At 41.1% G+C, this 27427-nt stretch overlaps 1 protein-coding gene across 1 annotated transcript in view; it reads right to left on the bottom strand.

Annotated features, from left to right (window-relative positions):
• Nucleotides 1–27427, bottom strand: part of LOC122811978 (prolyl endopeptidase-like) — a 2225690-nt gene that overhangs the window by 487843 nt on the left and 1710420 nt on the right. The window lies entirely within an intron of this gene.

The following is a 27427-nucleotide window of genomic DNA, read 5'->3' as shown; positions in this document are numbered from 1 at the left end:
TCTACATACCTATTGTAACTGTAGGCCTTTAATGTTCACAGCATTCAGTCTTAAGTAGTATATGCCTAGAAGACTTGCAGTTGCCTGTAACTTAAAATAAATTAAGACTTCTGAGCAAAGGAAGAGGAATATGCTTCAGAGTCATTCCCTGATCATCTGCTTTCATTTCTTCTCTTGCATGAAAAAATGCAGTGCAGAGGACGTAAGAGAGATAAGCTTGAGGAAAACAGGCAAGTGAAGTTTTTCTTACAGCTTCTGGCATTGAATAATGCAACTGTAATGTTGCAAATTAGAATTTACTAGGTGGGAATCTAAGGACAGACTCTTCCTAAAAAAGCACTGGGGGGAGCTTCTTGCACACCTTCATATACATCATCTTTCCTTGTTAAAACAGATCATAAATAAGTGATTTTTTTTCCCTTTAAAACATATGGTACTTCCTCTGCAAACTCCTCTGTGTTTAGGGACTTTTCAAAAGTAAACCTTCTTTGGTTACTTGATGACCTAATTAAATTCTCCTCCAATGGATCCCACTGCTAAAGCTAATGTCTATGCCTCTGATTTCTACTCCTAAATAGTTGCAGTGAAAAGGCTGTCTCTATACCAAATGTAAGAGAAAGTTAAAAAACAGTACCATATGGTGGAATACCCATATAAATAAAATATTTAACAATAAAGAAATTACTTAATGTTTGAATGAAGTCTCATTCTACTTGTGTTAAGAGCACACTTAAGCAAACTAGGTTTAAGGGAATTATTAGGAAGCTCAAAAGCTGAATATGAACTTATAATAGCCACTAAAACCAAATATAACTATAAATCTTTCTTAACTATGAGAGGAACTTAAGAAGTTACCACCAACAATGTTCTCAGACAGTCCATGATAATACTGATCATTCTCATCCAAAGTAAATAACTAATATTCTAGTTGACAAACTTGGTGGAAATGTTATTCCACCAGCAGTAACTGCTACTTCACAGATTTTACAGTTATAGCCAACCCCTTTAATTACTATGGAACAAGTCTAGTCAGCCCTCTCAAAAGCTAACACCACCTCATCCACTGGCACAGTTACCATACAAGGCTGACTGATGATCAGTACCAAATATGGCCCATCTTAACCCCTACTTAAATCCAAAACGAATGCTTGATGCTGATAACCCAACCAGAGAACAACAATTGGAGAACCATAAAAAGCAAAAAACTCCTAATAGATAAAGTGTATAAGACCTTGGAAAAACTTTTGAATGACATGATTATTAGTGAAGAACTATACAATTTCCTCAGAGTGGAAGGTGTGGTCACACCGCTCTTCAAAGGTCTACCCAAGATACACAAATCTCTGATAGACCCCCCCATACGACCTATTGTATCAGGTAGGAAATGGGTCACAGAGAATGCCTCCATTTGGTTAGAGACCATACTCAGGCCCTATGTCAACAAAATGGAGAATATATTGACAGATACAGGCAACTTTTTGAAGGCACTTGGAGGGATAGATAGGGCCCCTTCTGGTTTATGCTATCTCATGGTTACACTCGATGTACAGAGCCTCTTTACTGTCATTAATAATGACTATGGCATCATGGCTATTAGTACATTACTAAAAGATAGTGTTGTTACAGATCATCATGTCCATCAGATTACAACTATACTGAATTTAGTTTTGGAGAACAATGTGTTCTTGGGCCTAGATCAGGTCTATAGGCAGGCACAGGGTGTAGCCATGGGCACACCCTGTGCGAATACCTATGCAAATTTGGTACTTCCCTATTGGGAAAATCTATACATTTTAAACAATAAAGAATGGGAGCCATACATTGGTCTTTATAAACGTTTCATGGACGATGTTTTTATTTTGTGGAAGGGTGATATCACCTCCTTAGAACTTTTCATCAATTTTTTACATTCCACTACTGATTTTTTCAAGTTCACGGAAGAAACATCCTACACAAAAATAGATTTTTTGGATGTCACGATAGAACAAACTATCCATGGTTTTTTCCACCAGTTAGCATAGAAAGGGATGTTGGAGAAATACATTTTTAACTTTTGACAGCATGCATCCGCGTTATACTTTTCCTAACATAGTGCAAGGACAGCTAGCTAGGGTATCTAGGACTTGTACGGATGACACCTGTTTTAATGATGAATTAGAATGCTTGAAGGGGTTGTTTGTTGACAGGGGATATAAAGAAGCTATGGTCAAAGATGTCATAGAGAAGAATAAAGAAAAAAGGGGGCATAAATATAAGCCCTGGTTGCATCGGCCCGGTAGGGAATTAGATGCATCCTCAAAAGAAATAATATATGATAACAGACCTAAGGTTATGTTTACATACAGTAGTAACATAAAAGAAATCAGTGGGATCATAAAGAATAATTGGAATATCCTTACTAGTGACGACAAGATCAATACTATTGTTGGTCCGGTCCCAGTTTTTGGATATAGAAAAAACAAGAGTTTAAAAGACATTTTGTGTGGGGAATACATCAGTACACCTATCACCCCTGCTTTGTCTGTAGGCAGCAAGCCTTGTGGTAGATGCAAGGCCTGCCCTCACATCCTTCAAGATACTTCCTTTGTGCATCCTGTTACCAACAAAACATTTATGTTAAAAGCTAGAGCCACTTGTAGAACGAAAGATATAGTGTATTTAGCTAACTGTAAGTCTTGCCCATGTTTTTACGTGGGCAAGACCAACAGTATGTTTAAAGTAAGAATACTGCAGCATCTATCTAGCATCAGAAACAAAGATACACACAATGCCCTTTTCAGACATGTTAATGAATATCCCACACATTGTTTTGCCTTTAGGGCCATAGTAAATGTAAGGCTCAATAAGAGGGGAGGTGATATTAAACAGTATACAGAATTAATTGAGTCTAGAAAGATTGTGGAGTTTATGGCACACAGGAACCCAGGGCTAAATGATGTTGTCCCCATAAAGCCTGCCTTGAAAAATAGGCGGGTTTTTTACTGATTTTTATCAGTTGCTCATTGGTTGTATTTTATTTTAAATGGTGCTTTGTAACATATGTCTCCATCTGATGAAGGGTTAACACCCGAAAGCGCTAATCTCTCTGAAGTTTGTGTGTTTTTATGCTACTATTTTATTAAATCTTTGGATATCTAACAGCACTCTTCCAGAGTTTTTTGCTTTTTATGGTAACCCCTACTTAACCTCTTTAATTCCTGAAGCCTGGAAAACAGCCACTGTAATGTTGTTACATAAGGGTGGTACAACACCAGGCCATGGAAACTACAGACCCATGAGTCTCACTACCCTCATATGTAAAGCTGTGGGACACATTATCACAGACCTCATTAATTTGGGCATTGAAAATCTATTAATCCTGGACTCTCATCAATTTGGCTTTGTCAAAGGAAAGCCTTGCCTTTAACTTCCATTATTTTTTTTCTTTTTTTGTAAAATGTCACCAAATAGCGGATATGTAATACAAGCAGCATGTCTGGACCTGATTTTGACATTTGACACTGTTTTTCATGCAAGCATAAACCTGCTACCTGACAGAACTCATGTGATTAGATTCTCTTGTGCCAATTCTGAAAGCAAAAAAAAAAGTAACACGCAGTTTACCACAGGGCTTAGCGTTGGGCCTCTCCATGGGTTCATAGGTATATACGAGGGTAATAACCCCTGAGGCCTTTATAAGTCTAGCCATGGAACCCAAATGTATCACACAAGACTATTATGCCTTAGACGTTTTAAGGAGTGTATGTTACTTAGGACATGACAACTTCTGCCTCTGTCCATAATAGACACAGGTGTCATACTAGGGGTGCATTTCTAATCCATTGGTCCAAGTTATGCTTGAATAGGGTCAGGGAAGGGCTCTGCTTCACATGGAGAGGAAGCCTATTCCACAGTATGGGAATTCTCTGACACACACACCTGTCCCTCCATCAAGTTCTCCTTAAATCGCAAGCAAAGTTTAAATCCTTGAATCTAGTAGTTTAGATGATGTTCCTTTTGTGGATATGTAAAAGGTCCATCAGGGTGGGATCCAAGGATGCCTTATATGCTAGATATAAATCCCCTCTCAACAGTCTGTAGAAAACAGAATATAAAGAAAGGTCTTTGAGACAATCTACAGAGTGCATTGCATTCATACCCAGTATTCTTTTGTGAAGTACCTCTGCTGACGTTCCAATTGTTGTATGCACCTGGTCAGGTATGCACCAAAGGCAGCATTATACTCAGTAATGGGTCTGATGAGGGCCGAGTACAGTGGCATGATGACTTATCAGGATACAGATGCCATGCCCTTTCTTATAAGTTGAGCAACACAAAATTATTTTCTTACTATCTTAGACACGTGTTGGTCAAAAGCCAGGTTACTATCTACATGAGTCTCTAAACCCTTGAGTACTGTGTCTACTTTTACAGGTGTTTTACTGATAAGGTAGTTTCCCTGGGATGGACAACTTCCCAAAACAAACCATTACGCATTTCTTGGCACTGAGTTTTAATAACTGGCTTTGGTACCAGTCATTAGTCTGTGTTAGACCTAGTAAAATGTTAGTATATTGGGGGGTGTTCTATGACTGCTCCCAGCTTGCAATTATCTGCAAACTAGGCAAGCCAGAGGCCCTTCACATTGGCCCTGACTTCTGAGAAATAGATGACAATGAAGTCACGAAGGGTAGAGATGCCAACAAGCCGGAGCCCAGGAACACAATAGCATCTGTAGCAAAATGAACAAAGATTAGATTCTTTCCAGGCAATAACAAATATAAGTCACGCGGCTCCAATAAAACTAAATGGACAGGTTAATTAGAATAAAATCTAAGCTCTTTCATCCTACAAATATTGGGGACTTTATCAGAGATCTCTGCTGAAGATCTCTTTTACTCTAACTTATTCATTTGATTTTATTGGAGATGAGTCTCTTATATTTACGATTTCCTGGAAGGAATCTAGTCTTCATTCATTTTACTACAGATGCTACTGTGTTCCTTGACTGTGGCTTGTTGGCATCTCTACCCTTCCAGGCTTCCTTGTCAGGTGGTTTATGTTTGTGCTTGGTTATTGTTTTTTCTGAGAAACAGATGCCAAAGAGGAGCGGACCCAGCACAGAGCTCTGGGGATTCCACTGAAGACCAGCCTTTGAGTAGGTGGTCTTTTCAGTCCTAATCTCCTGGGTCCTACCTGTGCGCCAGACAGCTATTCAGCAGGTTGCACAGGAATTTATGCTAATCCTTTGAGTTTGTTTACAATGCATAAGTGGGGTATTGTTATTAAATGCCTCGGGTAGGTCAAGGTAGGCAGTAAATACTATTTTGTCCTCATCCATTGCCTTAGTGACCTTCTCAAAGAAGTCCATCAGGTTCAGTAAGTATGACCCGCCTTTGAAGAAACCAGACTGGGATGGGTTCCAGTGTCTGAAGATTTCACATATTGTTTATAATTTCCATGATAATTCTTTCCATGGCTTCGCATACGAGAATAGTCATACTAATGGGTCTGTAGCTCCTGGGATCCACTGATGACCTGCCCTTGTGTAGAGGGATGACCAGTGCAGTCCTCCAGTCATGTGGCATAAAGACTGACTGTTCAGATGATATGTTTGAATAGTGATCCCAGTGACCCTGATAAGACATATTTCACATTATTTAAGAGGCATCCTGGCATATTATTGTGGCCCATCAAAGCTATATTCCTAGCCTTAGAGATGACCTTTAAGACCTGCTCACCACCGATAGCTAGAGGGGTTACATTAGAAGATATTTCCTAGAGAGATGGTTGGGGGGGCGAAGAGTGTGTGCTAAAGATGAAGCTGAATTTATCAGATAGTAGATTTGCTACATCTCCAGTTCCCTGAACGTGGCTCCATTTACCAGCAGTCTAGCATACTGCTGTGGGCCACCTTTGTAGTTTCAGACATAGCTGAAGAAGGTCTTATGGTTGTCTTTCACCTGGGACATTATCTTTAGCTCATAATTTGCTTTGTTGGTCTTAATTAGGCCTCTTAGAAGTCCATTCAGTTTGATGAGAGTTTTTATCATTTTTGGCTTTCGTAATTTTAGTTATGACTTTTTTGTTGTTGTTGTGCAACCTATTTGATTTTGGATTCCACCAGGGTGGTTTGCTTTTTTAGTTAGTCTTGTGCTTACTTCTGGTAGGCACAGCATTCTCTGTGTAGTCACTGACACGGTTTCTAATACCGTGACGGGAATGGACCCCATTCCTAAGTCACGGTATAATTAAAATTCATGAAATTAGCATTGTTTCAATCTTTGATATTACCTAAAAGTGCTCTTCTCAGCACTCAATGTGCCCAGTAATGACTCCTTCTGCAATTCATACAGAGTTACATGTATCAGTAACGTATCCAAGTACAATTGTAAATTCTTTTTTACAAGACCCGTTGCTCTTACTACTACTGAAAATGTCTGGGTATCTTTCTTCCACATTGCCCTCGTTTCTGCCTGCAAATCCTGGTACTTTATGACTTTGTGTCTCTCTGTACGCAAGACACTGTAGTCACTGGGTGTCACCATTTTAATAATCAATGCTACTTTTTTCTTATTTTCATGGACTACTATATCTGGTTTTTTTGCATCTATTTTTTGAACTGCTGGTAATGGACAATCCCAAGTGATATAAATTTCCATCATTTTCTATGATGCTTTGTGGCTCATGTTTCCAGCATTTTTTTAGCTACTTCAACATTATAATGTTTGCACAATCCCCAATGCAACAATCTTGCTACATTATTATGCCTTTCAGTATACAGTCCTTCTGACAATAGTACATCACATCACGTGTGGCACATTCTCTTCAATTTCATTCTGTGTCATCTGTTGCTCTGTCATATGGGAACTCACTGGTCTATCACTTCTTAACAATGACTGTGTCAGAGTTGCCAGTTTCCTGCTCCTTCCCTTGCTGTCCAGCTTCAAGTAAACATTTATACTGGTTTTCTGTATACTCCAAAATATCTTCATATGGCAACTGACTAGTTGCTTCCTGTTCCACTTGTTTCCCCTTAATTTGGATGTGCTTTTTGAGTTAGGTTTGCTACACTGAATTATCCACTCTGCAGGTAATCCATAACCTCAGTTTCTATTACTTTAATTTCTCCATTACTAATCTTCTTTTCTACTTTTCCTCTGTTTTCTTATTTTTTTGTATTGTAAAGTTTGCCATGTCTGGAGTCCTTTGCCTGTATTTCTCTTCAAATATCTTTGGTGCTGCTCTTTTTATATTGATTAGTTTTGCTTTCTCCTTTTCATAAATATTACACCATATTTTTTCTTTCCCATGTCTATATTTCTTCTTCAGATGTCTCCTGATCTTCCTGTTTCTCCTTACTTTGGGGATTCATTCCATCATGCTGTGATGTAACTTCTGTTACACCTTCTACACCAAATCCTTCTCTTTGCAGGCATTCCATAACTTCAACTTCTATTTTTATTTACTTCTACTTTACTAATCTTCTTTTCTACATTCCCTCTTTGTGATATTATTTTTTATTGTGAAATTTTCCATAGCTGGATGCCTTTGCCTGTATTCTTCTTCGAATATCTTTGGGGCTGCTTTTTTTGTATTGATCAATTTGTCTTTCAACTTTGCATAAATATTGCACAATATCAAATCTCTCTCCCTCCCATGTCCATATTTCTTTTTTATACTTTTCAAAAATCTCTACGCTTTGTTGTTTATATTTTCACACTTCCTCAGATGCTTCTTTTTCCAAATAGATCACAGTTTATTGGTCTATATAATTCTTTTCACAAATATGTTGAATTAGTGAACACAAATTTTTATTGAAGCTTCTAACAGTTTTTCTTGTGGAAGTATTTTTCTTTCTTCTAATTTCTCTCAATCTTTTTGTACATCTTGTATCTGGAAATTTTGAGCTTTTTGGATAATAGTAACAATACATAATTTTATTTCTTATCAATAGTCCACTCTATCGTCTTTATGGCTCTTCTTTGCCGATCAGTTTTTGTGATTTTTGTGGATTGCTACTTCCTTCTACAACAGGGGGGCCATCCTCTCCTTGGGCCTGGTCCCATTATAGGAATGTTTCCGTATTTTGAGGAATCTACACTGTCATTTTTTCCAGTCCTGGCAGGAATGCACCTATCAGGATTGGTCACTTTTTTGTCCTGGGTCTTGTGCACCCAGCTATTTTTTTTAACTTTTGAAATATTTCTGTCCATGATATATGCTTTAAATAATATAGTCTATATATCAGTGTCATCTTGATGAAATTTTGTAAAAAACAGGGTCCACCTCATGAAGGTACTCACCAAGACTTGAAGATGAATTCAGTTTCAGCAATACTACTCTCCTTTGCTTGCTGACTTATTTCTCCATTGCCTATGTCCTCCCAGGCTGACAGATGCTGTATCCCCCAAGAATGAGAACATAAACTAAGCCAATTACTACAGTCAATCATCTTCATTGCATAGTGTGGTATTATCCTCGGTGAAAGTACAATGTTGCTCAATGTTAGGTGCATATCAACCTTTGGCACACAGTCCAAGGGGTCAATAATATATCTCTTCATGTAGTCCGGGGAGGTGCAACTCAAATCAATTACTTTATGAAAACTATGATTGACTCTTGTTGGTACCTGTGGTGTAATGACTTGAGTACATGCGTAAAGTACAGCAGTGTAAGTAAACTTAACATAACAATAGATGTTCAAATGATCATTGCTGTAGTAGCCTTTGCTATATAGGTAATATCCTGACAAGGATATAACAGCCAGCCTCCCAAACTTCAAGGCACCTTCCACGCACCCAAACTGTCAGGCAGCTTGAGTTGAAGTGACTAAAAGACAAGTTTGGCAAAAAGCCCTTCAGAGTTTTCCCGCCAACAGAGAGAGGGAGGCTAATCCCTTAAAGGACACAGCTAAGAACCACAAAAAAATAAATGCCAACACACTGGCATAAAAGCACACCAAAAAACAAAGGTGGGTGGTGTGGGTGGAGGGAGTGAACGGCTACTGCAGCATTGATTATCTGAACATTTACTGTTACAGCATGTTTCCCTACACAACTGTACTATGTTCATCTTATTAATCACTGCTGCAGTAGCCTTAGCTATATGGGTAGATTACAATAGCTTGCTACATCTGGAAGGAGGAAGAAGAGAAGTCCAAGAGTCCCTGGAGAATGGTCCTAGCAAAGCATGATCTGGATCTACAGAAGGAATCAAGCTTATAGTGATTTGTGAAAATATATATGTAGGAGCAAACAGCAACTTCTAGAGTACTTCTAGAATCCAACCCTTTCTAAAAAGCTATTGATGAAGCCAATACCCCAGTAGACTGGGCCTTGACCCTGCCTGGAATAGCTGGGGAGTATAGCTAAAGGAAATAGCCTTAGATAAACATTTGGAAATAGTCTGTTTTGATACAGATTGTCCCTTCTTCTTACCTTTACAAGAAATGAAAAATTGATCCAAAGATCTAAACGATTTAGTTCTGTCAAGATAGTACCTAAGTTGTCAGCGAATATCCAACATATGTAGCATCCTTTCTCTCTCAATTTAGGTTCTGGAAAGAAAACAGGGAGATGGATAGCTTGGCTTAAAAAAAAAAACTTGGAACAACTTGAGGCATATAAGGAAGATTAGTTCTCAAAGAAACCCTTTCCCTATGGAAAATGCGACAGGGATGACTCACCATAAAGGCTTGCAACTATTGATACCCTTCTTACAGAGGTCAGAACAATCAGTAAAATTGTTTTCCATATTGAGAACCTCAAGTCAGCCAGGTTAGCTGGCTCAAATGGAGCAAGTGTTAGCTTCTCTAACACAAAATTAAGATCCCAAGGAGGGGCCACCAGTTTTCTAACAGACTTCTATTGAAAAAACCCTTTCAAAAACATTGTCACAATACACTACATTGAAAGAGGAGGCTCCATGGGCAGATATCTTGAAATGGCTGATAAATGAACCTTAACAGAGGAATAAAAAAGCCAATTTTATAACTCACACAAATATTGTAAAACTGCAGAACATCTAGCCCCGAGTTGGTGCTTGTTATACTGTTATCACCAACTAGAAAACCTTTGACATTTGCTAATATTCAATTTTCTAGTAGCAGGCTTTTTGCCTGCATTAGTACCTGCTGCATGTCCTCAGTAAAAGGTACCTAAAAGGAATTAAACTCTATTATCCAGGCAGTCAACTGAAGTTGGATGATGTTGAGATGTATCAAACACACCTGTTCTTGTGAGAAGATCCAGTCTGTGAGGAAGCTTTTGGTAACTGCCCATGGTCATTTCCAAAAGAAGGGAGAACCACTGTTGCCTGGGCCAGAAGGGAGTCACCACAATGATCTTGGGGATTTCCTTCTGAATCTTCAAAAGTACCCTAGATATTAGTGGAATGGGTGGAAAAGCAAACAGGAACATTCATGTTCAAGGAAAAAAAAACTGTTTTCTGGCCTTCTAGTGTCGAGTCCTGGAACAGAATCTTGCCAGCCCATTCATGATGGTCGGCCTTTGTCCTTTTCAGCTTGTCTGCCACACAGTTATGTTCTGACAAAATGTAGGATGTCTGTAGAGTAAGACTGTACTGTGAAGCTAAGTCCCAAGCTAATTTACAAAGGTGCTATGATCTGGTTCTCTCTTACTTGTTATGTACCACATCATTGCGGTACTGTCTGTAATCACTTGAGGTTTTGGGGACAAAAGATAGGTTAGAGAGTTGAGTGCCTTGATAAGGATAAGCATCTCCTTGATATTTATGTGCTCATATCTGTCCTTGGTGTCCCACACCATATGCACTTTTATCCCTCCTGAAATTGCACACCAAGCAAAGTCTGAGGTGTCTGTGGAGGAAGAAGGGGAAACTTGGATTTAATATCTGTTGTCTCCACCAAATGATTTCTCTTCTGACAAACCCTAGCATTGAGATTTAAAAAGATAAAGGGTGTTGGTGCTGGGACCACAATATCCCTCTCATGTGGAGTCTTGCTAGGGGGTCATGAGAATCATAAATGTGATGAAACCCAAAATCCTGAGGTATTCCCTCACAGTGACCAAAGACTGAGCGGAAAACCTTAGAAATATATCTAGCTTTAGGTCTATTTTTTCCTGTGGAAGAAAAGCTCTTTGAACGGAGGTGTTCAATACTGTGTGAAGGAGTCAAGAAAGACTTTTGAATAATCCCCTGGAATCTCAGCTTGTGTAAGCGATCCCTCACCAAACAGAAAGATTTGCCCGACACTTTGAAAAAGGCTCTGTAAAGATAAGCAAGTTGTCTAAATATGGAAAATGTGGATATCCTGTAGCCTGCAATGAGCTATAACTGGAGCTGGACAATTTGTGAACACTTTTGGTGCAGTGGTAAGGTAAGGCACAGAAGTGATATGATTCAGACACCCAAAACTTTAAGAAAAGTCTGAAGTCTACATGAATAGGAACATGATAAGCATCTTTTGAGTCTAGTGTTACCAGGAAACTTGAAAGAGGAAGAAGAGGTAACAGGTTGTTGTTATTGTTTATCTTTTTGGCTTTTCCCGGTTAGGGGTCGCCACAGCGGACCTCCGGTCCGCTAATGATTGGCAGTAGATTTTTTATGGTGCCGAGTTTCCAGCCTGACACCCAACCTTCAGTGAAGGCAAGCTCATTCACGCATGTCTTTCGGAGGCCACTTGACTGCAGGGAGGACATGCAGACTCCACACAGACGGCACTCCAGCCGTGAATCGAACAGGAGAACCTCTTGCTGTGAGGCAACAATGCTACCACTGTACCACCGCGGCTTGCATAAGAAGAGGTAACAGTTAATGAAGTGAAAACCACTATGAATTCAAGTGCTACAACAAACAGGTTTAAGTAAGAAAGATCCAAAACTGATCTCCAACCATTTTCTTTCTTTGGTACTAGGAACATCCTTGAAGAAAAAACCCTCACTCATTGGAACAGCACATCATGAAGAACCGGTGGAAACAGAGTCTGATCTGTAGGATGAGGAATGACCCCTTTGAAAGGAGGAGTTACTTCCTATTGCCATATGTAGTGTTAATGAATGATTTTCAGAACCCATTTGCCTGAAAATATTTGTTGCCAAAGAGGAAAATGGAGATTCAGACTTTCTGGAAGAAATAAATGGGCTAGGGTAGGAGAGGGTCACAATGTCTCTTGAACAGTCTTTCAGACTTGTTGGATTGTCCTTGTTTTTGGGCAGTTTGAGGCTTCTTTCTTTCTTGAACCCCTCTGCCATTTCTTCTTAATGTTTGTATACCTCTATTTTGTTGAGACTGTTTACTCTGCCTGTTATCAAAATTGGATGGGAAGCAAGAGAATCCCTTAGAAATTTTCAAAAAGAAGGCCTCAACAATCTTACAGATTCCTTGGCTCAGTTTATCCCTTCCATCACACTTTTTGATCACCTCTACAATAGAGAGGACAAAACCTACATCTCTATCCAACGGGGAATTTAAAATCTCATTTTTAACATCTGGGAGGTCCCAAGAATGCAGCCATGCAAACCTCCTCAAAAAGTTTGAGTGGCAATAGCCCTGAAAGAAGCATCAACAGAGTTATATGTAGACTGCAATCAAGGAGTACTAAACTGTGCCATAGAAGAAGAAATATTATTTAAAGCAGATTTTTCCTTATAAGAAGAAATTGCAGAAAAAACATTCTTCATACTTTAAACAGAATAAACTAAAGTATGAGCTTGACAACTCAAAATTCTAAAAATCAAAGCTGCAGAAGTATATATTTTCCCCCCATACTTATCAACAAATTTCCCATCCTGACCAGAACAGTACAAGTGCTTAGCAGCGGTGAGATTAACTAAAGAAATAGCTGCTGGGTCAAGCTTGGGAACTGGGTATAAAAACTTATAAAATAGTGAGGAATTTTAAAAGTCCTATCTGCCATTCTAGGGTAGCTGGCTGGCTATCAGGAAAATTACAGGCAGTAAGTAAGTAACACATACAGCCTCTAAAGCAGATAGTACAGGAGGAATGGGTGAACGTTCTGGAAATTTCTTCTGCAACAACTCATAGTATTCTCTGAGGGACTGAGAAACCTCAGTGTTTTCCCACTGAAATCACTCACACATTCTTGCAGTAGTCTCAGAGAAAGAGACACCCCCGGAAGAGAATCAGAAATTGAGTTCTCCTCAGAGTCTGAATCAGAAATATGAGAAGAAAACCTTGATCTGTCTCTTCACCTTCCTGTTCAGATTCAGAATCTTGACTCTCTTCAGGAAATGAGGTATCCCTTTTTCTTTTACCAGAAATTATTTTACAAGGATCAAAAGCCTGAATTAAACCTTGACCCAGACCCAGTAAACTACTTTTGTCTAAGGAAATTTGGGAGCAGATACAACCTGGCCAACCGTGTTACTAATGGCAGCAGCAGCTTCCAGAGATGAGCACAGCATTCTGACACAACAGGGAAGCCTTCCCTGTTCCCTCTACCAGGACTGACAAGAGTGGCTCTCCCTTGTCCACTGAAGGGACATCAAAAGCCGCAGAGGACAAGCTAACCCCCAGTGCATAATGGTTGTAGGTGCTACACCACAGGGATTTGAGGTAAAAGAAGAGGGGTCTGAAAACAACAAATGGCCACAGCAGAGTCACCCACCTAGGGTTGAGGCAAACTGCAAGCCTGCTGTGTTGGCAAATGCTGTTTGCTTACTTTTTTTTGGGGGGGGGTGGGGGTGGCGGTGGAAGAAGAATCTACCATGGAGCCAGTAGTGTGTTCCATGATAAATATGAAAATGGTCCCTCTTTCCTGAGGAAGAGCAGCAAATACCAGTAAAAACTACAAGTCTTTAAAAGTCACTTTTTTACAGAAAAACAGTAAAAAGCACATTAAAACATTTTGCCAGCCTCAAAAAAGTAAAACAAACACAATTTCTCAACAGAAAAAAAAAAACGATTTTCAGTTACTTTACACAACTTTTAGAGAGACAAGAAAAAAGAGCATTCCCATTTAAAAGTGCAATACAGTTAAATGACAGTCCATTAAAACACAACTCCTAGCCTTAAAATAACTTTCCTGAAATGGAAAGTGATAAAACATAAAAATAAGTTATGTCTTACCATAACGTTCCATCTGTGTTGTCGATCTTCATCCATTCTTGACTCTTGGGCATGATTCTGACCCTCGGAAACCGATTCGGCCGTTACATAGCTCGCGCCAGCAAAAAATCTCTCGCGCCAGCAAAAAATCTCTCGAGCCACTGGTCTACCCATAATGTCCCTCTCTACATTACCTCAGATCAAGTCTGCAAGCTCTCAGAAAGATTTCCTAGCTGAAGTCACAAGCCATGTCCAAGGTGTATCCTAACAGGGAAACCCAAGACAGCATATCGCTCCACCAGGAGTCCAAAGGAGTGGGAAGGTGAGATGGGATGCAAGAATGGATGAAGAATGACAGCAGAGATAGAACGTTATGGTAAGATATAACTTCTTTATCTGATGTTGTCAAACTTCATCCATTACTGACTCTTATGACAGAGTCCCCAGCTAATTTAGGTCTTAGGAGGCACTATGGAAGGACATTCCTGAAAACCATAGAGTCAAAGGAGGCTTTCCCCCTGAAGATCATATCTAGCTTGGAATGAGTAAAGGTATGTGGAGTAGCCCATATTGCAGCAGTGCAAATTTCGAACATGGAAACTTTAGAATGGAAAACATCTGAAGTCACCATAGATCTGGTAGAATAGGTCTTCACTGACATGGGGAGTTTTAGATTCTTTTTTGTGTAAATAAAGGAAATGCACTCTCTTAGTCATCTAGAAAGAGTAACCTTAGAAACAGGTTTGCCCAAGGTTGCGCCTGCAAAGGACACAAATAACTGTTCTGATGGCCTGAACTGTTTATTTCTATCCAAGCAGAAAAGTAGCTGCCTGTGCACATCAAGAAGGTGTAAGCGAAATTCACCCTTAAATAGTTTGGGAAAAATACCAGCAAGTCTATGGTTTGATTGATATTGACCTCTAAGATCACTTTTGGAAGGAAGGATGGGTTTGTCCTGAGTTACACTCTGTCTTTATGGAAAATTAATAAGGGACCTTAGAACATTAAACCTGTAATTCGGAGACTCATCTTACTGAGGGGACAACAATCAGAAGAAGAGTTTTCCAAGAAAGACACTTTAAGTCACAGGTCACTGCAGGTTCAAAGGGAGGTAATGCAAGTGACTGCAAGACAATCATCAAGTCCCATGGGGGTAAATGATCTTTGAAAGGGGGCTTTAAATGAACTGCGCCCTTAAGAAAAAACTTGCAGACTGAGAGAGATTAAGGGTTGGTAGGTCACCAAAACCGTTATGAAAATTTGAAATGGCTGCTAAAAATAATTTTAATTGTGGAAGCTGAAGCCCCTTTACCAAAAATAGCAGCTAAGAACTCTAGAACTTTTTCCACTGAAGCTGAAAAAGGATCTAGAACATTTGCACAAGCCCAGAAAGAAAATCTCTTCAATTTACTATGGTACAGATTCCTGGTGGATGGTTTATGGGATGCTAACAAAATGTGTCGTACAGGAGATGGAAGGTCATTGTGCCTGGTGACTAAAGGAATTGGAGAAACCAAGCAGTCAGCTTAAGAGTTTGTAGATTGGGATGCACCAGTCCCTGGGGGCGAGACAAAAGGTCTGGAGCTGGGTCCAGAATCCTTGGGTAACAGACTAGATGAGGCCATAGGAAGGGAAAAGTACAGTTTTGTACCTACCATAAATGTAGATGTTCGAGTGTACACTCTGCTGCAGTCATCACACTTGGGTTATCCTGTCGTCAGGCGGTCCCGCAGTCGGCCAGAATTGCAAAGTCTTGGTCCGGCGTCGGTTGCTGTCACTTCTTCCCTGACGTCAGTGCGCCAGGGGTATATATAATGCAACCGATGCCATTTTCTTCAGTTTTTCTTGCCCCAGATGTCAGGTGCCCCCAAAAAGGTGGTCAGTAATTAGTACCAAATTGAGTATACTTTGCACAAACACAAAATCCCTTCAGATATAAGCAAATACATCAGGAAGGTATTGTAGAGATTTAGCCAGGTAGATAAGAAGGGATGGAGGGAGGGTAACCTGGACTGCAGCAGGGTGTACACTCGAACATCTACATTTATGGTAGGTACAAAACTGTACTATGTTCATCGTGTTATCCTGCTGCAGTCATCACACTTGGGTATAATCCCAAAGCTAAGGATGGGTGGAGGAATTATAGAGGGTTAGAGGAGGCTAGAAGGCCCTGCATAACTGCAGTGGCGAAGCCCGCCCTAGTCTTAGAGTAAAGTGGTAAGTGATAGTGTTTGGTAAAGGTGTGTACTGAACTCCAAATTGCAGCTTCCAAAATCTCCTTGGTTGGACCCCCCCTGAGAAAGGCTGTAGAATTAGCTTTTGCCCTGGTAGAGTGGGGCCTAATGGTAGCAGGAACTGGTTTTCCATGATGGGTATAGCAGAAATGTATGCAATGACCTATCCATTTGGAAATGGTTTGTTTTGAAATAGCCTTCCCTTGTGAAGCTGTAGCATAGGATACAAAAAGCTGATCAGATTTTCTGAAAGACTTAGTTTTGTGCAAGTAGTAACGAAGTTGCCTGTGAATGTCCAAGGAATGCAGGAGTCTCTCACCTTTGTTCTGTGGATTTGGGAAGAAGGTGGGTAAGTGAATGGTTTGATTTAAAGCCACACTGGAAACCACCTTAGGCATAAAGGAAGGATTAGTTCGTAGAGAAACTCTGTCTTGATGGAAAATGAGGAAAGGTTCCACTGCCATTAATGCCTGTAGCTCTGAGACTCTTCTAGCTGAAGTTATTGCTAGCAGCAAGGCAGTCTTCCATGATAGGAACTGTAGATCTGCAGAGAAAGCTAGTTCAAAGGGAGGTAGCGTTAATTTTTCCAGAACAAAATTGAGGTCCCATGTTGGTGTAGGTGCTCTCCTGGGTGGCCTAATGTTTTTTGCCCCTCTGAGGAACTGCCTTAGAAGTGGATGCGAAAATAAGGGTGAATCCGTGTTGTAGTGGGCTGAAATAGCTGAAGCATGGATTTTAATGGAGGAGAAAGAAATTCCTTTGTGCAACATCTCAGTTAAATACTGTAGAATGTGAGGCATGTGAGGCTGAATTGTGTCTCGGCCTTTGGCTTGGTTCCAGGCACAAAACCTTTTCCATTTGTCCGAATAAGCCTTCTAGGTGCTTGGCCTCCTAGCTTCCAGGATAACATCCATAACTGCTTGGGAAAGAGGAGCTGGCTGGATGCTTAGTTGATTTGCCATGCAGCCAGATTTAAGGTTTTGAGCTGGCTGTGAAGAATCTGATTGTTTTGTTGTGTGAGCAAATGGGAAATTTGTGGTAATATCCAAGGTGGGCCGTGGGCCATGTTCCTCAATAGTGGGTACCAGTGCTGGCGTGGCCAGTCTGGGGCTATGAGAATCAGTCATGGTCTCTCCTTTTTGACTTTCAGAAGTACCTTTGTGAGGAGAGGCAATGGAGGGAAGGCATATACTGTCAAGTTTTTCCAACTGAAAGAGAGAGCGTCCACTTTGCAAGCTTGATGGTGAAGTGTCCTTGTACAAAATTTTGTTAGTTGGTAGTTTTGAGGACTGGCAAACAGGTCTATGTCTGGAAGGCCCCATTTTTGAGTTATCATTGTAAATACTTGTGGATCTAGTTTCTACTCGTGGGGATCCATGATGTTTCTGCTGAGGTCATCTGCCAATGTATTCTTCTTTCCTGGCAGGAATTGAGCTTGTAACTGAACTTGGTAAGCCAGAGCTGTGTTCCATAAGATCATTGCTTGCCTGCATAGAGGGTAGGAGTGAGTACCCCCTTGTTTGTTTATGTATCACATTACTGTGGTGTTGTCCGTCTTTATTGTACGTTGTCCTGGATGTAATAGATTCTTGAAGGCTGTCAGAGCCTTCTGTACAGCTAGCATCTCTTTTTGACTGATGTGCAGATTCCTTTGATCTGCAGTCCATACGCCTTGAACACACTGTCCTGCCATGTGTGCCCCACAGGCGTAGTCTGATGCATCTGTTGTGATAATCTGCCTGGCTGGGGGCAAGGTGAAAGGCTGACCCTTGTTGAGGTGACATGCCTGTGACCACCATAGAAACTCCTGTTGTAGGCAGGAAATGAGAGATATCATTGTGTCCAAGCTGTGGCTGTGTTGAGACCATACGCTTTTTAGGTACCACTGTAATTTCCTCATATGCAGCTTTACAAATGGTATTAGTAGTATGCAAGATGCCATGAAGCCCAAGGCCTGCAGAATTTTTCTTGCAGTTAATTGGGTCTTTGTTGCCATTGTTTTGAAATATTGAGTCAGTTGTAGTTGTTTGTCTGGCGTCAGATAAGCCTTCTAGGCCGTTGTATTCAAGCTGGCACCCAGGAATGTCATATTTTGTGAGGGTACTAGTTTTGACTTCTTTTCGTTTACTGTGTACCCCAGGCAATTTAGTAGATGTTTTACAAAAGCCAGATGATGTAAGAGAATGTCCTTGCTTTCTGCTTGGATGAGGCAGTCGTCCAGGTATGGGTATATTTGAATTCCTCTTTGTCTGCAGTATGCAATTACTGGTGCCAGGCATTTTGTGAAGACTCTGGGCCAGTAGATAAGCCAAAGGGCAGTGCAGGGAATTGGTAATGGGTTGAACCTGCAATGAAACGGAGGTATCTTCTGCAACTTTGTCTGATAGGGACATGCAGGTATGCCTCCTTGAGGTCCAACGTTACTAGCCATGCTTCCTTGCCCAACATGGGAAGAAGCTGCTGTAGTGTTAGCATCTTGAATTTGGGTACTTATAAGAAGGTGTTTAGAAATGAAAGGTCCAGAATTGGTCTCCAGGCATTGTCCTTTCTGGGCACTAGAAAGAGTCTTGAGTAAAATCCTTGACCTTGCTCTCGAGTAGGTACCAGTTGAATGGCTCTCATGTCCATGAGAGCTGTAATTTGTTTTTGTGCCTCTGCCCATTGATTTTGTGGCAGGTTTGGCATTCCTCCTTTCATTGGCAAGGTGTGAAAATGGAATTTGTATCCTCGTAAAATTATGTCCAGGACCCATTTGTCCTTTGTGACAATGTGCCAGTTGTCTGAAAAAAGTGCGAGTTTTCCTCCCAAGGTGGCTGCCAAGAGAGTGTTGCTCGGCCAGATGAGGTGCAAGTCATTGAGTTTGCCTTCTGGTAGATTGGGACCTGTCTTCTCCTCCCTTCTGTGATGTAGTGCCCCATTGGCGAGGTTTGTACTGGGCTTGTGGTTGTCCTCTGCCTCTTGGACGTCTGTATTTACCCCTCTGTGGTCTGTCTGTAGCTGGAAAGGACCATTTTTTTGTTGGCCAGTTTCTGCTGAAACGAGGGGGCTGTACCTGTAGGAAATCTTTGACTGTCTGCATAGATTTTGCCTTATCCTCCATTTTCTTTAAGACTTCTTCTGCTTTAACTCCAAAAAGAACATCCTGCTGTAAGGGAGCATCTAAAAGCTTTGCTTTAACATGATCAGGCAGAGTTTGTTCCTTTAACCAAGCATGCCTACGTATAACAGACCCAGTGACAGCTGCTCTGCAGGAGGCCTCCAAAGAATCAAACCCACATTGTAAGGTATGTTTGCCCACCTGTTCAGTTGCATGCAACAGATCCTGCATTTCTTTCAATTCAGACTGTTGAGGTAGAGTGGTCATTTTTTGCTTTAACTGAGAGATTAGAAATTGCTGATACTTAAGCATGTGAAATTGGCAATTTAGTGCCCTCATAGCTACAGTGGCTGAGGTGTAAACCTTTTTCCCCCACCTGTCTAGTGCTCTGGAATCCCTCTCAGAGGGTACTGGATTTTTAGCCATAGAAGCCTTAGCCCCCTTTGTGACCCTGGGAGATTGTCTCTGGGTCAGCAACAGGGCTTTTATAAAGAAATTTGTGGAATCAGGCACTCTATAGTATCTGTCAGGCTTGGCAGGAGGTAGAGAATCAGGGTTCAAACTGGATTCTAAGTAAACATCATCCACAATGTCCAAAACTGGTGGGATTTCAAGTGGTCTGTGCTGGGGGAGTAAAAGAAACTCTCTGAGCCTTTTCATCGAGTCAGAGTAGTCCTGACCTTCACAGTGAAAATGTTCCCTCATAGTGTGTAAAGTTTCCCCAAAGGAGTAGTCTTCAGGAGGAGTAGCTGAGGGGAATGGAATCCTCAGCATCAGAATCTTCATAAGGGGAGGAGGAGTAATCTTGGTCCTCAGAGGAGTCTGAAGAAATGGAGACTTGTTCAGAGGATGCATAATCTTCCTCTTGTCTAGGCCTTTTGTCTGGAGGGGGCTGGGAACCCCTGATTAAAGAAATCAAATCTTCAGCCATTTTAAGCATCTGTTTCTTAGGCATGGGGCCTTGAACAGGGGACTGAAGTGTAGTCCTTTTAGATGTAATAGGAGTCTTTGTCTTAGGATACGTTTTAATGGTGAGCGTCGTCGGTCTGAAAATGCCTTCAGAAACTGATGGTGTTTCTGCAGTACCGACATCTTTTTCAGCAATGTCGTTCGTAGGGCCTGAACAAAATGGTTGCGTCGGCCTGGTACATTCAGTCAAAAGTTCCGAAGTGGTCTCGGGTTCCAGATCAGCGGTAGTCAGGGGCTGCGTCGGAGCCTCAATGAGGACTGGAGAACCGGAGACCGGACCAGCCGAGGCCTCAGAATCTGGCTTAGGCCTAGGCTGTCTGTCCTGCGTTTTTTGTGCACGCCGGTAGTCGGTTGCTCCGACGGCATAGTGTAGTTAAATTTTCTACCGAAGTAGTGTCGTGCGAAATCAAAGCGTCTTTTAATAGTACGCTTATTAAATCTAGCACAAAAACGACAACTAGTGATGTCGTGGTCTGGGCTTATGCAAGGTATGCAATAAGAATGAAAATCCTTATGAGGTATTTGCTTCCCACAAGAAATACTATTATTAACTTTTTCTGACATCGGTCTGAGGCAAGAAAAGTTTCCCCAACGGGGTACTTAGCTTTATAGAAGACTTTGGTCTGAAATTGTTGAAAATCTCAGGAGTCGGCCGACCGGCACTTGCGAACTGCTTCTGCTTCGGGCACCGCGCGGCAAGAAAGACTAAAGAAAATGGCGTTGGTTGCATTATATATACCCCTGGTGCACTGACGTCAGGGAAGAAGAGACAGCAACCGATGCCAGACCAAGACTTTGGAATTCCGGCCGACTGCGGGACCGCCTGACGACAGTATAACCCAAGTGTGATGACTGCAGCAGGGTAACACGATGAACATCCATATTTGTCAAGGCCAGTAAGGTGCAATGAGGACTACTTTGCTTCTCAACCGAGCTGTTTTTTGTGGAAATAAACGGAATGGAGGAAAGGCATAAAGGAGACCCGGGGGCCAATCAAGGAGAAGAGCATCTCTGGGGGACTCCCCCGATGAGGAATTAGGGCAAAGTAGCTTCTGCACTTGTTGTTCAGGGGCAATGCAAACAGGTCACAGGAAGGCTGGCCGCAGCAAAGAAAAATCTTCTTTGCAACTCTGGGATTTAGAGACCACTCATGAGGCGTAAGAATGCATTTGCTCAGTTTGTCTGCTATCACGTTGGAATTCCCTTAGGATGTGCAATGCTATCAGAAAGCGGTTGGAAGTTATAGCCCACTGCCACATTCCAAGAGCTTCTCGACACAGTGGGTAGGACTTGGCTCCCCCCTGTTTGCTGATGTATCAGACTATGGACACGTTATCTGACTGAATAGCTCTCGCTCCTTGAGGTAAGGCAGAATGAAACACTTGCAACACCAGAAGCACTGCTCTCATCTCCAGAACACTGAGATGCAGGTTGGCCTCGGAGAGGGACCAAGTGCCTTGGACTGTCTTCCCTAGATAATGCCTCCCCCATCTGGGAAGCACCCGTGGTCACTATGGCCTTGGGCTGAGGGTGGACAAAGGGGTGGCCTAGAAGAATGTCCTTGGATTGCATCCACCAGGATAGATCATTTTTGCATCGACTGGATATAAAAACTAGATGATTTATGGGGTGGGTTAGAACAGACCATTGGTTCGCAAGCATCCATTGAAGAAATCTCATGTGAAACCTTGCCAGTGGGACTAATGTGATCACTGTGGCCATGGATACCAGTGTTTGTAGGATTTGCTGAGCCGGTATCTTGTTTGAACGAAAAAGGGGCTTAACCTGAGATTGTATTTTCTACAACCTGTGGTGGGGTATTGATGGCCACACAAGACTGAGTGTTGAGATGAGCTCTGATGAATTCCATATGCTGAGTAGGGGTTAGCTGAGACTTTTTAAGGTTTACTGTGATGCCCAACTGAGGAGATAGTTTCAGAAGAAGTTCCTGGTTTATAGAAGTAGACGCCTGGTGGTAGCGGTGAGGAGCCAGTCATCCTGGTATGGATACACTCGAAATCCATGCAGCCTTAGATGTGCTGTGACTGCTGCCATACATTTGGTGAACACCCTGGGGAGGTTTGGTGAGACCAAAGGGTAGCACTCAGTTGGAAGTGATGGGCCCCAGCCGGAAGCAGAGAAACTTTCTCAAGCGTTCATCCATCTTTAGGTGGTAATACCATCTTGAAAGTCGATAGAGCACATCCAATCATTTTCCTCTATGAAAGGAAGTATGGACTGAACCTTGAACATCCGGAATTTTGACTGTTGAACAAATTTGTTCAGAATGCTGAGATCCAAAGTTAGTCTCCAGTCCCCTGATTTCTTTGGTACTAAAAAGAATCTCGAGTAATATCCAGATCCTAGTTAATCTGGTAGGGCTTCATGGATGACTTTTTTCTAGCAGCTTTTGGATTTCTAACACTGCTTGAACTCTCTGCGTGGGAACGTCGGGGAGTTTTGCTCAAGTTTATGGGGTAAGGGTGAAAGGGATAGAATAACCTCTGGAAATAATCTTTAGCACCAATGCATCGGTAGTTATGTGTCACAAGGCAGTTGGGTACAAAGAGAATCTTCCCCCAACTGCTTCCAGAGGCGAGCATCAGGCCTCCTTTCAGGAGCATTGGTAGGGTTGACCACAGAAAGACTCCCTGGAATCCTGGCACTGCGGACCACCCCTGCCTCTGGGATGGCATCTTCCATTGTAACTCTGCCCCTATGCCCAGAGGGGAGTCTGTACCATGTCTGTCATGGAAAGGCTTCTGGAACTTCTTGAACCACATCTTGCCACTCCTTTGATTCCTAGAGTAGGATTGTTGAGGAGTGGAAAACGTATGCCCACAGCAGACAGAGTTTTTCACCTTGCTCACACCTGGATAGATTCCTTCACTTTGGGCCCAATCAATGAAGATCCATCAAAGAGAGCATTGACAAAGGAAGACTTAAATGATTCCGCAAACTCACACAGGTGTATTCAAGTGCGTTGTCGAATCGCAATGCCTGAACCTGCTGATCTAGTCGCCCCTTCGGCAGCATGTGCAATGAGCCACATGGCTGAGTTTGAAATAGACTCTAGGGTAGCTAACTGTGGGCCACTTTTTCTTGGGCCCCTTGAGCCACTGCTCCCACCAATGTGTCTGACAGCTCCTTGCCCAGATCCCTTTGAAGTTTAGTAAAATGTGCCAAAAAGTTCAAGGACCTGATGGAGAAGGTCAGTGACGCACAGACCCGCTTCCCAAATATGTCCATCTCTCTAACGGGTAAGACCAGGAAAAGGTTTTACAGTTAAAAAAAAAAAAAAAAAGGAAATCGCTTACTTAGCTTCTGAGAGAGGAATCGGCTGACACATCTTAGCAGTAAGAGTGGCAAACGACATATGAGGTAAAGTAGAGAGGAGCATTACGGGCAGACCAGTGGCTCAAGAGATTTTTGGCTAGTGCGAGCTATTTAACGGCCGGATCAGTTCCGAGGATGGGAACTGCACCCAAGAGTCAAGAATGGATGAAGATTGACAACATCCGATACAATATTTAGAAAATGAAAGTTTTTTTTCCCCAAAAGGAACATACCTGCCCAGCAAATTAACAACACAAAGCCAACCATTGATCCTTGAAAGCCAGACAGGAGTGTACTATTCAGCTTCAGTAAAGCTTTGGAGGGCTTGGCACCCAAACTTCTGCTTGTAGAAGGTGCCCAGAAAGCTGGCTGTCTTATATATCCTTTGCAGAATATAACCACTTATAGCTAAAGTTACTGCAAGAGTGATCAATATGATGAATGTCATCTTTTTTTCCACAAAAAGAGACATCTATTAACCTAACACAGCATTAGTGATAGTAAAACATACATGTAAGGACAAAATAAGTGACCACATTTTTTCATACAATTAAAAAGTCTTACGTTATTTGAGTGTCTATCAAAGAGATGTGCTGCTTGAGTTATAGTATTGGCTATTGTTTGTTACTGAATCCAGTATGTGTATGACTACATCAGTATACACAACATCTACATCAGATTAATGTATTATTGGTCTTACTTCAAGTAGGGGTTTAGAATAGTGCCTGGACAGAGTAGTCTTGCTAAGCATTGTACCTAAAGCAATTACATGATATTTTGTTGCGGAGATGTTCTGTAAGGTATGACATAAACCCTGGGAGAGCATATTCACACTTTACCTTTGGTGGGAATTTGTTCCACAAGGCTGGGCCCTGTCTGGTAATGGTTTGCTCTGCTGTAACTAATCAAGTCATATATTTTTCAGCAAGTTCCATGACTGATTTCTATCTTGCCCTGATAATTCATTACTCGTGTGTGTTATCCTCATGTCTTTCTTAACTTTTTTTCTAACTTCACCTTTCTGCAATAAATTATTACTGTAGATATATGAATACATTTAAAAGCGTGAATAGAGAGTTACTTTACACAAAAAAAGAATTTTCCATTTTCAAATTGTTTATACAAATATTGAAACAAACTTCCTTATTGTAGGAGTTCTAAAGGCTTATATAAGTTCAGAAATGCACTGAGCATTTACATTAAATAAAAAAACACACTGGCATCAGACACAAACCATCAAAGGCTATAAAACTTTCAAACAATGGTCTGATTTTCCCAGTGATTCAGATGTCTCAAATTGCTGATAATTTTAAGCTAGTTAAAATTTTAATCAGTAAGTTAAGTGCATTTGTTCCCCTAGATGGAAGTCAATTAGTTGACAGAAGTTATTTATAAAGAGTAACATACAAAAAAATCAGATGCCCATGATGAACTGGCATGCAGTGTTGCACAGTCAATAGCTGAACAAGAAAAGTCACCAAGTAAAATGGTTGGTGAATCACAGGGTAAATGAGTAGAAACAGAATTTTTTTTACATGGTTCATATGGAGTATTCTACAACTGGCAACTTTTTTGACAGTCTGTCTCACTGCTAAAATTTTTGGTTGCTGATTTTTTATTTTAATTATTTTTAATGCAAGTGAACTGGTCCATCTTAGATCTTTTTCAATCAAAACCTATACTAAACGAGGAAGTACAAACATAATAAGATCAAGTTACTGTAGCCAATCAACCAGCATACTTTTGGAAGGTGAGAGAAAAACACAATAACTAAGAAACTCATACAGAAATGGTGAGACCATGCAAACTCCACACAAGAGAGTGAATGGGGTCAAGACTGAACTCTGGAAGCTATGAATAAGACAAGAGTAAAATGCCCAAGAAACTAGTTTCAGAAGCACTAGCATTAAAATACTGTGGTATGGAAAAAGCTAGTGGTATTACACAAATGTCAGTCAGAATGTTACAGAAGCTTTGACGGTACAACAACAAGCCAACTGCCTATGAGTCAAATACATTTATAGATGCACAACAGAAATATACACAAGCAGAAAATGAACGGTTAGAAACAGTGTATGCATGCAAGAAATTCCATGAATATATCTATGGTAAAGAAGTCCAAGTGGAAACAGGGAATAAACCATTGCAAAGCAAATTCCGAAATCTCTTGAAAACACACTTCCAAGATTGTAAAGGATGTCTGTCAGTAATCTACAGAAGTATGACATGCAAGTGAAACACAGACCAGGCAATGAACTAAACAAAGTAGCTAAGCACAGTAGCATATCTACTAGAGAAGCAAGAGGACTGCTGGAAAAAAAAACAGACATTCTATAGGTAATGCCATGGTTATGGATGAAAGACTGAAAAGAGCTCCTTAAATACATTACAAAGACAGGCTTGCCTAAAGGTACAATTCTGTAAAATCTTAGCATAATGGTAGATGTCCTTCTCTTCACTGTTGCACTGTTCCTTACATTAGGAATCCCCTGCCAAGGATTCGCCCAACATCAGGCCGGAATACCAAAGCCTTTATGTTGCTTTAAGGTACACTGTACGTTACACATATGCTCATTGCATAGCATAGGGCATAAAGGTGACATTCAGACATACCATCCTCAGAACTGAGAGCCACAGTAGGAACACCAATCCAAGGAAAAGAGAGATAATCAATACATCCAGAAGAGAAATGGACCAGTGGGTGGAGAGAGGGAATGAATACTGCAAGAGTGAAGAGAAGGACATCGGCCATTATGGTAAGATTTTACACAACTGTACTATGTCCTTCAATTTCACTGGTGTAGTAGTCTTTACATTAGGAAGTGTGTCAAAGCTCAGGGAAAAACATGGGAGGAGGAAGAAACAGCAGAGCTCTCTAGGAAGCCATGAAGGATGGCCCTAGCAAAACCAGCTCTAGCTCTGGAGATTCCATCTAACTTGTAGTGCTTGGTAAATCTATGTAGAGAAGTCCGGATAGCTGCTTCAAGAATATAATTAATATCCAAACTCTTGAAAAAAGCACCGGAAGAAGTCACAAGCCCTAGTAGAATGAGCCTTAACAGAATAAGGAAGGCTCTTACCATGAAAGGAATAGCAAAAGAAATAGTTTTTGAGATCCAAGAAGAAATAGTTTGTTTACATACAGCTAATCCTATGGACCTAGGATGAAAGGAAACAAAGAACTGGTCATATTTCCTAATAGTCCTAGTCTTATCCAAATAAAATCTGAGTTGTCTATGCACCTCCAATGTGTGCAGCACCTTCACACTGGGACATTGCTGAGAAGGGAAAGAAGTAGGCAAATTAATAAACTGATTAAGGGAGAACTCATTCACCACCTTGGACATAAAAGAAGGATTAGTATGCAAGGACCCTCTGTCCTTACGAAAAAAAAAAAAAACAACACAAAAAAGGAGGACAAGCCATAAGGGCTTGAAGCTCAAACACCCATCTGGCAGAAGTAACGGCTAACAAAAGTACAGTCTTCCAAGAGCAGTGTTGCAAGGAAGCTGAAGCTGCAGGCCTGGATTAATTTTTCCAAAATAAATAAATAAATAAAGATCCCAGGGAGAAGGAGCAGTCTTCCTAGAAAGCTTAATATAAAGGACACCTTTTAGGAATTGTTTAGCCTCAAATTTAGGAGATAAAGGTATACAAGCAGAGACAGCTGATACATGGGCCTTAACAGAAGAATAAGTCAACCCAGCATTGAGCAATTCACATGGATAAGAGAACCAAAGGAGTATCCACAGAAAGTGGA

Source organism: Protopterus annectens, chromosome 1.part1, assembly GCF_019279795.1.
Source record: "Protopterus annectens isolate FY-2018-M chromosome 1.part1, PAN1.0, whole genome shotgun sequence".
Lineage (NCBI taxonomy): Eukaryota > Metazoa > Chordata > Ceratodontiformes > Protopteridae > Protopterus > Protopterus annectens.
Note: the sequence above shows the minus strand (reverse complement) of the source record. Positions and strands in the feature narration are given on the sequence as shown.